The 14,533-nt window shown below is 49.8% G+C and overlaps 1 protein-coding gene across 2 annotated transcripts in view; it reads left to right on the forward strand.

Annotated features, from left to right (window-relative positions):
* The first annotated feature begins 1,763 nt into the window (after positions 1 to 1,763).
* Positions 1,764 to 14,533, forward strand: part of LOC105486855 (BANF family member 2) — a 37,152-nt gene continuing 24,382 nt past the window's right edge. The window contains exon 1 of one of the 2 annotated variants that reach the window (XM_011749932.3): positions 1,764 to 1,886. The gene's annotated coding sequence lies outside the window, so the exon portion shown is untranslated. The remainder of the gene's footprint in view (positions 1,887 to 14,533) is intronic. The other variant, XM_071079712.1, reaches the window with a different exon arrangement.

Consider the following 14,533-nt stretch of genomic DNA (forward strand, 5'->3'; position numbering starts at 1 on the left):
GCCAAGATCGTGCCATTGCATTCCAGCCTGGGCAACAAGAGTGAGACTCTGCCTCAAAAAAAAATTTTTTTTTTTAATTGAAAAGTGTGTGGTACCTCCCATGCCTTGTTCCCACTCTTGCCATGTGATACACTGGCTCCCTGTTTGCCTTCAGACCTAATTGTCAGCTCCTTAAGGCCTCATTGGAAGCAAAGCAGGTGCTGGCGCCATGCTTCCTGAACAGCCTGCAGAACTGTGAGCCAATTAAACCTCTTTTCTTTGGAAATTACCCAGCCTCAGATATTTCTTTATAGCAACAGAATGACCTACCATAGGCACCTACAGGTGGGTCCTGTGGGTCCTCTGGGCCATGGTACAGAACATGACTCCAAGTTATTCCACCTGAGCAGGGAGGGAGCTGGGGTATTTATCTACCAACTCATAATAGTCATTGAATGAGTATTGCTGCCCGCTTGTAGGCAGGGTAGACTCCAGCAGCTGGTAAAAGCCCTCAAGTAAAGATTTGCAGGTGCTGGTAGCTGGGAGTCAGACTACCTTTGTACAGTGAAGTTGTAAGGCCAAGAGGCTATGGGCAGGGCACTGACAATGTCCATTGTGCTTCCCCAAAACATGGCTCAGTTCTGGCAATGAACAGATCCTCAGTAAAGCGTGCTGGTTGAACCCAGAGAGACCAGCCAGCGTTGGTCCCAAAGCTACAGCTCCTGTTTATTCTCCAGCAACCCCTGAATACTGCCATCAGTTGGCAATACTATTTCAGGATCAAACCTAAGATACCAGCACCCTTACATGTTCTTAAAGTGTGTGGTCTCAGAGCAAGCAGCCTCAATGTCATGTGGGAATGTGTAAGAAATATGAATTATTGGGTTCTCCCCCAGACCTACTGAGTCAGAAACTCTGGGAGTGGGGCCCAGGAATCTGTATTTTAACAAGTCTTCCAGGTCATTCTAATGCAACCTAAAGTTTAAGATCCACTGTTTTGGACTCTAAAATTTAGGGCCACTCAACAGTTTCCAAAGCGAAGCCGTTTGCTCTTGGTTAGAACTCCTCCACCCCCAATCCCAAGCACCAGTGGCAAAAGGGGATGGAACCTCCAGAAACATTTTATACTTTGCCCCCTTTTTTGAGTTTTTCTTTTCTTTTTCGGCTTAGTAAATATACATTGTACCAAGTTATCAATTACCAACAACGGAAAGTAGGCCAGGCATATGTGCTATAGAAGATAACCTAGAGGACACCTGTGTTGAATTTAACTTGAAGGTGGGAGGATTTATATTTCTGCTTGTTTTCCTGAGCTAATATTTAAGTTACTTCTCTTTCCTTGAGTCCCTACCAGGTGGGCAGTAGGGGGAAAGTCACGGGTATACCAGTAGAAGAAAAAGCTGCCCTGGAATTTTAAGTCCATCACAGCAGATGTACAAGGAGCAGGGGGTACCCACAGAAGTTGCTCTGTGCGGGAAAACTGTATGAAGGATGGACTTGGTTTTACTGAAGTGACCCAGGCCAGGTGAGAATAGAAACTGTGGCAGGAAGTGGCAGCGGATGGATTCATCAGCAGTCTTCCAGGCTGATGTTTTCTGTACAGCAGACATCCCTCACTCCTTCCCAGCAACCTCAGCTGAGAACAGCACCTAGATAGGCCGATTGCTTCTGGAGAGGCCTGAGGCTCTCGCTCCTGCCCTGCCCTGTGCCCTGATGCCAGCAGCCACAGCAGCCCTTCCTGTGCCCACCCCTGACCCGTGGAGTGACATCACAATGTAGTCCATTCAGGATCTTGGGACTGATTGCTCCATGGGCCTGGGACATAAGCTGAACCTCTGGCCTGCAGTTCTAGATCCAAGGGGACTGAGACAAACTGCCGGCTGCCACTGGCTTGTCAGGAGCACCTGGTGAGTATTCAGAACTTCCCCCAGCAGCATGGAAGGAGATACAGACAACAGCTGGCTGTCTTAGCACTTTAGGGTCTCATTCTCACACAGGTTTAGATGGGCCAAACTGGTGGCTGGGGGTTCGCCAGGTAAGCCCCAAACTCTTCCTAGGAAAGCTGACTGACCTGATGCACACACCCCTTCCCAGCCTCTTCCTGCTGTGTCACCATCTGTGGGAGGTGGTACTCTCTTCTCCCCTAAGACTCAGCTTGCCACCTGCACCAGCTCCCTGGGCAAAGGTCACCTGTGTTCTGAATAGACAGAGCAGAGAGGCCAGGCTTTCAGATGGCAAATTCACTAGAGCATCACTTCTAGCCTGAATTGAGGTCAGGGACAGCCATTGGCCAAATGACACACCACATAGCAGGATAAGCAGAGGTAGCTGACGCAGCCACCTCCCATCCAAAATGTGTACGACGGCCCTTCCTTTCTGTAAAAGGCCTTCCTGCTTTGGCTGTTTTTAAATCTCCACCTCCCGGTGACCCGCTTGTATATCAAATTGCTTCCTTTCCTTTCAGGACAGCAAGAGAGCTTTGGGATGGTGACGGGAAATGAGTAGATGGATTAGAACACCAGGAAAGCGGGCAAAATCTAAGGTGGGGGGATGGGGACAGAGGCCAAAGCCATCTCTCAAAGAGGATGCTGGCTCTTTCCATATGGGCCACCTGCACTCGGTCGAGGGTGGTTTGAGGCCCAAGGTCTTCTAGAGCAAACAGTGGGGACCCGTTCTGGGCCCCAGGAGGTACAGCTGCCTTCCCCACCATGGCCCATTCGTGTTTTCCCACAGTCTGTCCATGGTCCATTCACCATCTGTGAGTGCCAACACGTCCACACAGCTGCAGCTGAGTCCCTTCTCCCACAAAGGAGTGGCTTCTGTAGGGACCCCATGATTTTGAGAAGGCTCCTAGCTCTCCCTGACTGTAAGGTAGAAAGGGAGGTGGGGGTGGGGGGATCAGAGAAATATTTTACCTTTAGGGTTTGCCATTCCTCCTTAGTTTTATATGTGATGGGCTGAAGCCAACCTCTGCTTCACACACAAGTCTAAGATGCCAATGGTTCACCAAGCATGCTAAGAACATTTTAGCCCAGGTTAGGCCCCACTGGAAAAGGGAAAAAGACAGTAGAGGGGCCAGTGCTAGAGCAACCTGTGGTCCACGTCCTGCAGCAGGTTTAATTTGGGGAGGAGAAAGGGAGCAAACGCTGAACCTCCCATACCAGACCCGCCACCTATGTTGTCGCTCTTAATTCCGACCTCTGTGAAGCAGGTGTTCTCAGGTTCATTCTACAGACACAGAAACTGAAGACTGTTCTGTGCTGGTGGCACGTCTAAAGAGGGCCATTAACCTGGAGCGCGCCTTCACTCTCTATCGACCATCCCCAACATTAGAGCTCTCTGAAAAGAGAATGGGCTGCTTTGCAAGGCAGCAGGAGTGTGCAGGCCCTGGTTCTTCAGTCAGCATGGAAGGGAACGGGATTCTTGTCATCACCTGGGAGCCGGACCAAAAGATCTTTAAAGGCCGTTTCCAAATCCAAGATTGTAGGATTCTGGGTCTTAGTACTTTGCCCAGCCTCTGCGATTGAACTTAGATGAGTCACGCCTTAAGGGCAGCTGCAAACTTTCTGTTAGGCAAGGAGAACTGCAAAGAACCACAGAGATCAGCTACGGGCCCCAGGTAGGAAAGAGGAACCTAGACTGGTTGAGGGAGTTTTCCAAGGCTCCAGAGCCAATCTGCAGAGTTAATCTGTGTCGACTGAACAAATGGAGGAGCCAGGTCTGAGTGCTGATCAAACGTCCCCATGCCCATCTCTCTCGTTCATCTGGTTCTTTCCTATCAAGATTATGATTCAGCCACTATTTACAGAATACCTGCTGCATGTCAAGTATGTTTCCAGAGATTATTTCACATGCTCCTCCCCAACTCCATGAGGTGGGTGTCATCGGCCCCGTTTCTCAGATGAGCATGGTTAGGTAACCACCCCAGAGGTTCAGGTACTTGTGGAGATGTCATAAATACTACATGACAAAGCAGGTCTTTCCAACCCCAAGGAGAACTTCTGTCTCCATCTGCCGCCTCCTAGCTTGTGCAAGGAAGCAGGAAGCACTCTCCTTTCTTAGCTTTTTCCTAAGACAAACTGCCACTGACATGCCAAGTTCCACAGTGCCTATTTCCAGCCCCTCCTGGACATTGTCCTGATGGATGCTGAACTCCCTGTGGGCCCGCCTGGTTCACTGGCCCAGCCCCTCACTCTGACAGGGCAAGATGGAGCGATGTCTATACACGGACAGATGTTATACACCAAGGAAGAAAATCTGCTGATCGAAAGCAGCTTTGGCTAATTGTGGCACTCTCCCTTCTGCGTGGTGCCCTGAAATAGTAGCCATGCTCTGTTCTTTTTTCACATCAGGGAGCCCCAATTGGCAACTTAAATGAGGTTGCAAAGAAGTCAGTTACACAGACCTCTGCCGCCAGTTTCCATGGACGAGGCCTTGCTGATGATGTTCCTTGGGTAGGACCCGTGTGCAACTGTCTGTGGACTTGGCTTCTTGCTGTGGATAATTTGGACTCACTGGCAGGCTGCAAAAGCCTCATTTAACCCTGGGGAAAACTGGAACGTCCAGAAATTTAATGGAATACTAAGCCCAAGAGCACATGGTCTGACCTTGAACTCTGGTTCTGATCTGCTTCTGAGTTATTCTATAGCCATCTCAGCCAGCAGAACCGTCACAGGAATATTCTGTCTCTGTGTTGCCCAATATGATAGCCACTAGCCACACAGGGCCACTGGGCACTTGGGATGTGGCCAGTGGGGCTGAGGAGTTGCACTTGTTGTTTAAATGGAAGCTTAGATTACAGAGCCGTGGGTGGCTGGTGGCTGGTGTGCTAGACGCTGCTGCTCTGGCCCCTGCTGACTTTTGTGACTTCATCTCTGATCTCATTCCCCTCTCCTGGCTTTCCCTTTCCCTCTGCCTTCACTCCCAGACCTCCTGCACTTTTTGATTTTTGCATTTGCTGTTCTCTCTGCCAGCATCACTTTTTCCTCTGATCATTTCATGGCTTGCCCCTGTTCAACAGGAGGGCCTTGGATCAAGTGTGTGTCTTCAGAAAGACCTTCCCTATTCTATCTAACAGTGTCTCCAGCCCCATTCCAAATTTCTCCTTATCTCTCTGAAGTTATCGTGTTTGTCTGTTTTCTTGTCTACTGCCCTCTCCCTGGATACGAATCCCAGTTTCACCAGAGCAGGGATGCAGTCTGCCCTCTTCCACTCCATCTCTGTGCCTGGAACAGTGCCTGACAGGCAGGAAGTGCTCAGTATGGTTCTCAGAATGCAGGAACTTTCTGCAGGGCAGCCCCCTCCTTCAGTGAGGAGGAAAGACAGTCACAGCCCCAGTAACTTCTGCTGTGTGACAAAATAACACAAGCATAGTGGCCTGGAACAGCAAAGATTCGTATTTCTTCCACTTCTCTGGGTCTGGAATGTGAGCAGGACTCAGTTCCACATTGTGTCAGTGAGGGTCACTCAGCTGGGGGCTGGGCTGGACGGGGTGGCCCAAGAAGGCCTCACTCACACAGCTGGGACTTTTGGGCCCTCCAGGAAACATCTCTCTATGCGGTTCGTCTGGGTTTTCTTACAGCATGGAGGTCTCAGGGCAAGTGGCTGACTTTTTGTTGTATTTTGAGACGGTGTCTTGCTCTGTTGCCCAGGTTGGAGTGCAGTGGCATGATCTTAGCTCACTGCAACCTCTGCCTCCTGAGTTCAAGCGATTCTCCTGCTTCAGCCTCCCGAGTAGCTGGGATTGCAGGTGCCCACCACAATGCCCAGCTAATTTTTGTGTTTTTAGTAGAGATGGGGTTTCACCATGTTGGCCAGGCTGATCTTGAACTCCTGACCTCAAGCCTCTGCCTCAGCCTCACAAAGTGCTGGGATTACAGATGTGAGCCACCGCACCCATCTGGCTTCTGAAAGAGGAAGCAGAGGCTACCAGGCGCAGAACTGGCAGCACCATTTTCATCACCTTCTACCCGGCTAACTAAGCCACAGGGTGAGAGCCCAGAAAAAAGGGGAGGGGAAACTGTCCACCTCCTGGTGGGTTGGCAGCATGTTCATATCAGCAGGAAGGGATCTATGGACACACTACACAGTCACTTCAACAATGCTGTGGTGGTACTTCTCAGCTTTGATCATGCACATGGGCCATCTGGGGTCTGGTTAAGATGCAGATTCAGTAGGTCTGGAGTGGAGCCTGAGATTCTGCATTCCCAACAAACTCCAAGAGACATCAAAGCTGCAGGCCCACAGGCTGCACGTGGAGTAGCAAGGCTGTATTAGAACGCATCCTATCTGAACCTGTGCTTAGGTTTGACATTGCAGGGCCCCCAATTCCACTTCTAGAGTGGACATCACTTCTTCGCGTTAAGCGTTACCCATTGTTGCTGAGGTCTACATAATCGGTCCCTTCTTCCCTGGCATCTGGACTTGTGCCCACATGATGCCATGGGGTAACTGTCCCATTCTACCTCCCAAGCATTTCTCATGTCTTGCTTTATTTACCAGGCTTTAAGGCCCCTTCCTTCTTTAACATTTCGTTCTCATCGTGGTGGAATGGGGCTCTTTCAGTTAGGATTAGAAACTAAACTCAAACTAGTTAAAAGGCAAAGGATTGATTGGAGCATGTATGGCTTCAGGACTGGCTGTATCTAGGCCCTCAAATGATGTTGTTAAGAAACTATTTGTCACCATCTCCAGTTCTGCATCGCCAGGATCTCTCTGACAGGATCCCCCACAAGTGAAAGAAGAGACGAACACTCGCTTAGCAACCCCAGCAAGAAGGGGGCACCACTTCTTGCCTAATCTTTCTGGCAAAAGTGCCAGGATTCTCTCTGGCTGGCCCAGCTGAGGTCATGTGTCCACAATGATGCAGTCATTGTGGCCAGGAGGATGTGTTACCTCATTGGCCAGGCCTGGTCATGTGTGTATCCCTGGAGCTAAGTGGGAGACTGGCCCCACCCAAGCCACATTGGATGAAAGCAGGAAGAGGTGATTCTCCATGTAAAATTGGAGAGAAGAGAGAGCAGTTAGGAAGCTAAAAAATTGTCCCAGTTGATCATGAGAACAGGTGTTGGAGTCCTTGTGTGATGGCTGAGAAAGCAGAGGGAAGGAACCTCATAAATTCCAGAGGGCCCACAGCTAACCAGGCCTCCCGACCCCTAGCACAGACTTAAAGGGGCTGTCGAATTAAAGATCTTTAGCACCAGAAGAATCTTGGAAATTAGCCAACGCATGTTCCACAGGACATTGGTTCAAGGGAAGCTAACTGATGTTACTTAAAAGGCTGTCTGGTCTAGGAAAGGTAAAAGACAATGGGCTAGGCCAGGTCAGCAGTTTCCTTGCTTTATAGGACTTTTCAGAGCCGTAAATAGGCTGGTGTACATTGTGAATCCCCGAGAATGGGGGAGGCCTAGGGACCATTGTTTGGAAAATTAGTAACCTAACTCTGTTCCTCCCCATTTTATAGATGAAGCAACTAAGGCCAAGAAGGGAAAGTGATTTGGGCAAGGTTATGCAACTAGTTCATCCTGGGATTACCCCAAATGCTGTGCTGAGACATACTTCATGCTCTGCAGAAGCATCTGTTTGTACCTCAGGGTAGCCCTGTCCTCCTGGTTGTGCTCCTGCTGTCTGGAGTGTGCGTTTTCCTTTCTCCCACATATCCCTGCATAAGGGTTTGTGGGCTTCTACAGCACTGCTCCTGCGAGGGCCCATGGGCACCCAGAGTGCCCAACCCCTGCCTGGGACATGGCCCTCACTGCTGCATGCCTGAGGGAACTACTGAGAGGCACAGAAAACCACATGGGTCTGTACTTAGGAAAACACAGCCACCCAACTGGCAAGGTGACGGCATTCATGAGGTTGAAGGGGCTTGAAGGTTGGCCAAATCCGGAGAGTCAGCACAGACAGACACCAAGAGTGCCAGGCTGAAGGGTGGAGGGAAAGGAAGGTTCCTAGAGCCAAGCACACACTTTAAATATAGGGAGAGATTGTCGGTCAGGGCTGGGGTGTGCTGACATGAGGGCGACTGTTATAGCAACATTACCTTTGAGACCCTTATTCATCTGGGCACTTCATATGAACTCATTCTAAGCCACTCAGTGACCCGGGCTGGGGATTATCATGACCCATATAGATCAAGAAGAGAAAAGTAGCTGTTGGTTAGTTGGCTGAACTCGTGGGTGTGAGCTAAACACGAAGGATTCAAGCTCTGGCTCTTCTCCTCGCCAAGTACATGATCTTGGACATGTTACTAAACTGTCTGAGCCTCCATTTCCTTGTCTGGCAAATGAGACTCAGATACGTTCCCACATCATAGCTTTGTTTTGAGGATTAAATAAGATGTCTGTGAATCAGCAAGACACCTAGCACATCCGTGGTAGGGTATCCTTAAGTGATGGCAGGAATGGAGAGGTAGGAACAGATCCACCAAGTAAAGGGTAAAGCCAAGATCAAACACAGGTCCAGCCAGCTGTGGTTCCTTCTGCCTCTTCACTGCCACTAAGAGAGGCGGAGCATTCAATGAGCAGATGGCAGTGGCTCAGAGTGCAGATCAGTGCAAAGGGCTTTCTCATCTTCTCTACAAAGAAGGAGGGATGGCATATGTGTATCTTTGGTCATTTCCAGGTGACTCTATCCAAAGTCCATGCAGGAAAGTAGACGCTGTGAGCAGGATGGAATATACATATCCAAACCTCTAGAGCAGAGCCCGGGCCAGGCATGACTTGATCAACATCTAAATGCCACCAACACCCAAGGGCCACGCAGAGGGCAGAGACCAGGGACCACATCTTGGCACTTTCAGATGGGTTTGCAAGCACTGGAAATCAAAGCTTCACCAGGGATGCTTTAAGGATGAAAATCCTGGCCGGGCGTGGTGGCTCACACCTGCAATCCCAGCACTTTGTTTGGAGGCCAAGGCGGGTGGATCACAAGGTCAGGAGATCGAGACCATCCTGGCCAACATGGTGAAACCCCGTCTCTACTAAAAAAAAAATACAAAAAGTTGGTCAGGCGTGGTGGCGGGCACCTGAAGTCCCAGCTACTTGGGAGGCTGAGGCAGGAGAATGGCGTGAACCTGGGAGGTGGAGCTTGCAGTGAGCTGAGATCACACCACTGTACTCCAGCCTAGGCAACAGAGCAAGACTCTGTCTCAAAAAAGAAAAGAAAAGAAAATCCCAGCAGGGATTTAAGGGAAGATGCTGGGACCTGGGAGTAGCATGTGGCCCCTGAGTAGGAAGATGGAAGTACAGCAGAGGCAAGAATGGCAGTCCATGTTTGTAGATGTTTTTCACAGGGAAGGTCAGAACATGTCCCAGGGAAACCATGTCCAAGATTCAAGATGAGAACCACCTGACCACATATGACTATATATATATATATATATATTTTTTTTTTTGAGATGGAGTTTTGCTCTTATTGCCCAGGCTGGAGTGCAATGGCATGATCTCGGCTCACTGCCATATCCACCTCCTGGGTTCAAGTGATTCTCCTGCCTCAGCTTCTGGAATAGATGGGATTACAGGCATGTGCCACCACACCTGGCTACTTTCTTTGTATTTAGTAGAGATGAAGTTTCACCATGTTGGCCAGGCTGGTCTCAAACTTCTGACCTCAGATGATCCACCCACCTTGGCCTCCCAAAGTGTTGAGATTACAGGCATGAGCCACTGCACCCAGCCCCAGTCAAGATTGTTTTCTAAGAATCAAAACTTGACTACAGGCTGGACATGGTGTCTCACGCCTGTAATCCTAGCACTTTGGGAGGCCGAGGCAGGTGGATCACTTGAGGTCAGGAGTTTGAGACCAGCCTGGCCAACATGGTGAAACCTTGTCTCTACTAAAAATACAAAAAAAAAAAAAGCAAAAAAAAAAAAAAAAAAAAAAGCCAGGTGTTGCGGTGCATGCCTGTAATCCCAGCTACTCGAGAGGTTGAGAAAGAAGAATCACTTGAACCCAGGATGCAGAGGTTGTGGTGAGCTGAGATCATGCCACTGCACTCCAGCCTGGACGACAAAGTGATATGTCTGAAAAAAACAAAAACGAACAGAAAAAAACCTGAGATCCCTGATCCACAAAAGCCTGAAATATGATGTCAAATTGTATTTATATATGCAAGGGGACATTTTTCCTGAAGGAAGGTGCATAGCAGGAGAGGCAAACTGTGGCATGGCTTTGTTTTGTTGGGTCCACATAGCATTATGAATATTTGAATGATCTCCCAACATTTAAAAATTGGGTACTAGTACATAAAAATCTAAATGTTGGGCTCCTCTTGAAAAGACTCACAAGATCCAGTAACGTGGGACCCACATTCCAGAAATGGGTGGCCTCCTTTAGATGGGGTGTGTGGGACCACAGTCAGCTACACAGTCCATAGCACTTTTGTGACCTCCCCAGTGGATGGCCAATGTTGGTCCTCATTTGCCAGCACCCTTGCACTGTTTTCTTCACTGCTTTATTTTTTTAATTTGCCTGGTCCCTCTGGCTTTTTCATTTGCAACCCGTGATTTGAACTTCTAATAGATGCTCAAAGGGTGGCTGATTTTAAGAAGATCATTGAAACTGAGATCTTTTTTCCAGCTTAAACTCTTTCCCCACAATCCAGTGTTGAAACCGACCCTTAGTAGAGGCAGAACACCACCTTTCCCAGGCCCAGAAACACAGATTCTTTTCCTCCTAAGGAATATGTATATGCTGTTTGTCCAAGGGCATGTTTACAAATGGCAAGCTTATCTTCTGATGTTATATAACACCAAAAGCTATTTAGAAATTACTGAAACTCCTATCTGTAGTCTCTGCAAGATACTGCTCAGGTGATAATGCAATCAATGAAAGCAATGACAATCTGGGAAATCCTTTCTTTATAACCTTGAGAATTTGGCTTTGAATGGAGACAAATCAGACAGATAGAACTCTTGCTCCGGCCCCTTTTCTAAAGCCAGAGCCAACAAGCCTAGCTTTCTTTTGAAAGGGTCTTAAGTAGGTCTTTGCATTTGGGAAGATCAGGCAAGTCACTTAGAGTCGATTTCTGAACTGAGACTCAGAGATGCGCATACTCACACCTGCGTATCCGGAGACATGTGGACCTGGAGGGCTGGAGGAACTCAGCTGCCTTGGTCCTTAGGAGGCTCCAGAACCACCGTGCTGAGGCCCAGCAGGCAAGGGCAGGACGCACAAAATGTGAGAGCAGAGGAATGAAGGAAAATTAAATCTTGGGCGAGGCATTCTGTCCAGCAAAGAACGGGAGGTGAATACATGGCACGTGGGCCTTCGGTATCCTATGAGTGGAATGAAGGCAATGCTTAAAACACTGCACCACCACACAGCTCCACCTGTACACAAGATGTCCCCTTGTTTTGGGGCAGCCGACTGCTGCGTCCCCTGTTTATATTTGCACCCAAGCAGAGGAAGTCAGTCCAAAGCTAGAAGGAGAGAAAATGATTGTCCAGAAGCTCAATGGAAGCCTTGATTAATACCTCAGTGGTTGAGAACACAGATAATAGGCTGATACCCACTCGGTTTGAGGCCTGGCAATGCCATAGGTCAGTTAATTTATCTTATCTGTGAAATGGGATAATCATAGAACCTATCTCATCCCAAGGGCAGGTGGGTGGATGAAATGAGATGATCTTGGTGCGGAGCTTAGCACGGTGCCTTGGTAAGCCTGGATAAGCATGAGCTGCTTTCTTAGGTGGATTTCCCGGTTGCTGACCTGATAATCTAACTGCAGTGCAAGTAGTTGATATGGAAAGGGTTCCTGGTCCCATGAGGAAGGGAGTGAGGATGTGAGACCGGAAAGGGAAGGTGGTCTTGAGCAGTTACTGCCATGAGCACTGGGGGCTCCCTCCCGCTGGGGATGTCTGGATATCACCTAATGTGGGACAGGCCACAGAGCTGTGCCACCTGAGGGGTGTGGGGCTGGATACTTACCCACCTACTCACATCCTGGCCGAGGGCTGCTCCCAGGGTGTCTTGTCCCCAGCCCTGCCCACTTGCAGGGCAAAGAGCCCCCCATGGAAACCGTGAGCCCTGGGGGGCATGGGCAGGGCAGGGACAGCATCTGCTAAAACTGTCCTTGTTGTTCTGACTCCTGTCCTGGAGAGGGAAGACCTGGGCTTTGGAACCACCCAGACCTCAGCCTGTAGCTTATCACCGCCTTTTACTAGATAGGTGGCCCCCTTTGCCTCTTTGGGCCTCCATTTTCACATCTCTTAAAATAGGACCAATTCTCTAACATTGCAGAACTGTTTTTGAGGACTCTGTGTGACAATGGCCATACAGACGCAGGCATGTAGTAGGTGCTCGGTTACCGTGAGCCCCCTTACTCGCCAGCTCAGTTTGGTTCCATTTCTCCTGCTTGCCTGTGATCCTTATTCTGTTTCTAGTCCCGGGGTGAGCCCAGGCCGGCACCAGACTTCTTTCCATGTGAGCAGGGACAAGCTGACATCGAGACTAGTGCTTGCCTCCCAGGTGACTTCTGAGTGACAGGCTGTTGCAGTGATCTCCCAAGCTGGGTATTATCATCCTGTTTCCACCTTAGCTTTGAGTCTCAACAGTCTGTGGCTTTCATCAGATCCAGAGTGGATAGAATAACTGGCCGGCCTAACGGCGGCTGAGCCAGGAGTGGAATCCCAGCAGAAAGAACTTCGGACCCTTGCAGCTTCCCTGGCAGCCCAGGGCTGAGTGTGTGGGCAGATCTGGGGGCTTCTGCTGAGTCAGACTGTGTGGGAATGTTGTGGCGGGGGCAGGGGCGCCGCCAGATGAAATCAGGATGCCCAGTGAAATTTACATTTCAGATAAACAAGAAAAAACCCCTTCTGTATAAGTACAGTCTGGGAAATACTTGGGCCATACTTATACTAAAAAGTTATGTAGTGTTTATCTGAAATTCAAATTTCACTGGGCATCTGACATTTTTATGACCTAAATCTGGCAACACTACTCTGGTGGGAATGGAGAACAAACCTCCTGGGAGGTCTGGGTTAGAGATCAGCACAGCAACCGTCCTGCAGGCAAAGGCCAGTGTGGAGCCACTGCCTGCCCCCAGATGGCCTTCCTCGGGATCCCCTCCAGGGCCTGTAAAGCCCTCATGAGAGTCACTTTTGCCTGAAGACATTGTTTAACTACACAGTGGAGTCAGTTACAGATTCACTCTCACCACACTTACCCGTAGAAAGAAAATACGATTCTTTATTCTTAGGCACCTCCACACAATGTGGTAAGAACAGAGTAGCTGCAAATTGTGTATGTGTTGGGTGGGGTTCCCTGGAAGCAGAGCCTGAGACCTGGATTCCAGTGCCCCTGATCTGGTGAAGGAAGCAGGAGAGGGCAGGGGAGGAGCTGAGAGGTGTGGACCGGGGCACTCAGCTTCTGCCTGACCCCCTGGGGGGCTCTGGAGCCGGAATGGTACCAGACAGTTGGCTCCACCGTGAGACAAGGGAGTTAGGGTTTTGTGCTTCTGCATCCACAGGCCATTAGCTGCCCTCAGGCAGGGGGCTGGGCCTTGCAACCTCCCAGGTGTCTCCAGGTGTAGCAGCTTCCACAGCAGAGGTGACAGTCCAGAGAAAGCCACGACCACACATTGAGGATCCCCGCAACACTGGTAGCAGCTGGGTGCACCAACTGGTCCAGTAGACCTGGGCATGGCACCGATGGCACCTACTAGGCTCTGTCTCCTTGCAATGTAATAGTCAGATTCTCTCCAGGCTGCGTTAAAGAGTCCCTATTGGGAGGTGCAGTCTCCTTAGGGACTGCTCTGCCCCTCCTCTGTCCTTCCTAAAGAGTGATGGCTGTGTGTGGAGACAGATGCTGACTGTGTCTTCAAGGCAGTGGGGAGAGGGGACTTTGAATACTCGTGAGATCTGCAGGATGATGGCCTGAGCCTGTGGCAGTGTGACTGCTGGAATCTGCTCCCTGCTGTGGAGGGGTGACCAGCCCCTTTTTGTCTTTTAGGGCTATCTTAGTTTCCACTGCTGCAGCCTGTGGCCTGGTCATTTGCCCATGGTGGTATGGTCCCCATGCATGGGACTTCTTCATCCTGACTCCAGGCTTCTGTTCATCCATCAGGGCTTAAAGCATCTTCTGCCCTATCATGCCCTGAACTTTTTGCTGCAAAAAGCCAAGGGCACTGGCTCAAGCTTATCTTCCCAGCCACTGTTTACTGCTGCTACACTGCTGCCCAAGACACTTCAGAAGTGACCGTTGTTGTCATCTCCTGCCAAGTCCCGGAAGGCAAGCCACCAAGTCCCATGCACCATTCCCACCGCCCAACAACCTTCCCAACTCTACCCACTGGAATCTAAAGAGTCTGCCCACTTCTGGATGTTTGTTCAGATAGGGAAGTTCAAGCCCCATGCCCATGAACATTCATCTTTCTTTACTCTTCCACCTTCCCTGGGAGGGTAGTGTGGATACTGAGGTGAGCCTTCTTCCTCTTTCTAGAATCCATGGGGCGGAGAAGGTAGATTCTCCCTTCCTCTCTTCTGGGGAAACTCCTTCTCCCTCAAGCCAACATTGCTTTCTCCTTCTCTGTGGGGTTATAATGGCAGAGAAAGAT

Source organism: Macaca nemestrina, chromosome 15, assembly GCF_043159975.1.
Source record: "Macaca nemestrina isolate mMacNem1 chromosome 15, mMacNem.hap1, whole genome shotgun sequence".
In the NCBI taxonomy this organism is placed as follows: Eukaryota; Metazoa; Chordata; class Mammalia; order Primates; family Cercopithecidae; genus Macaca; species Macaca nemestrina.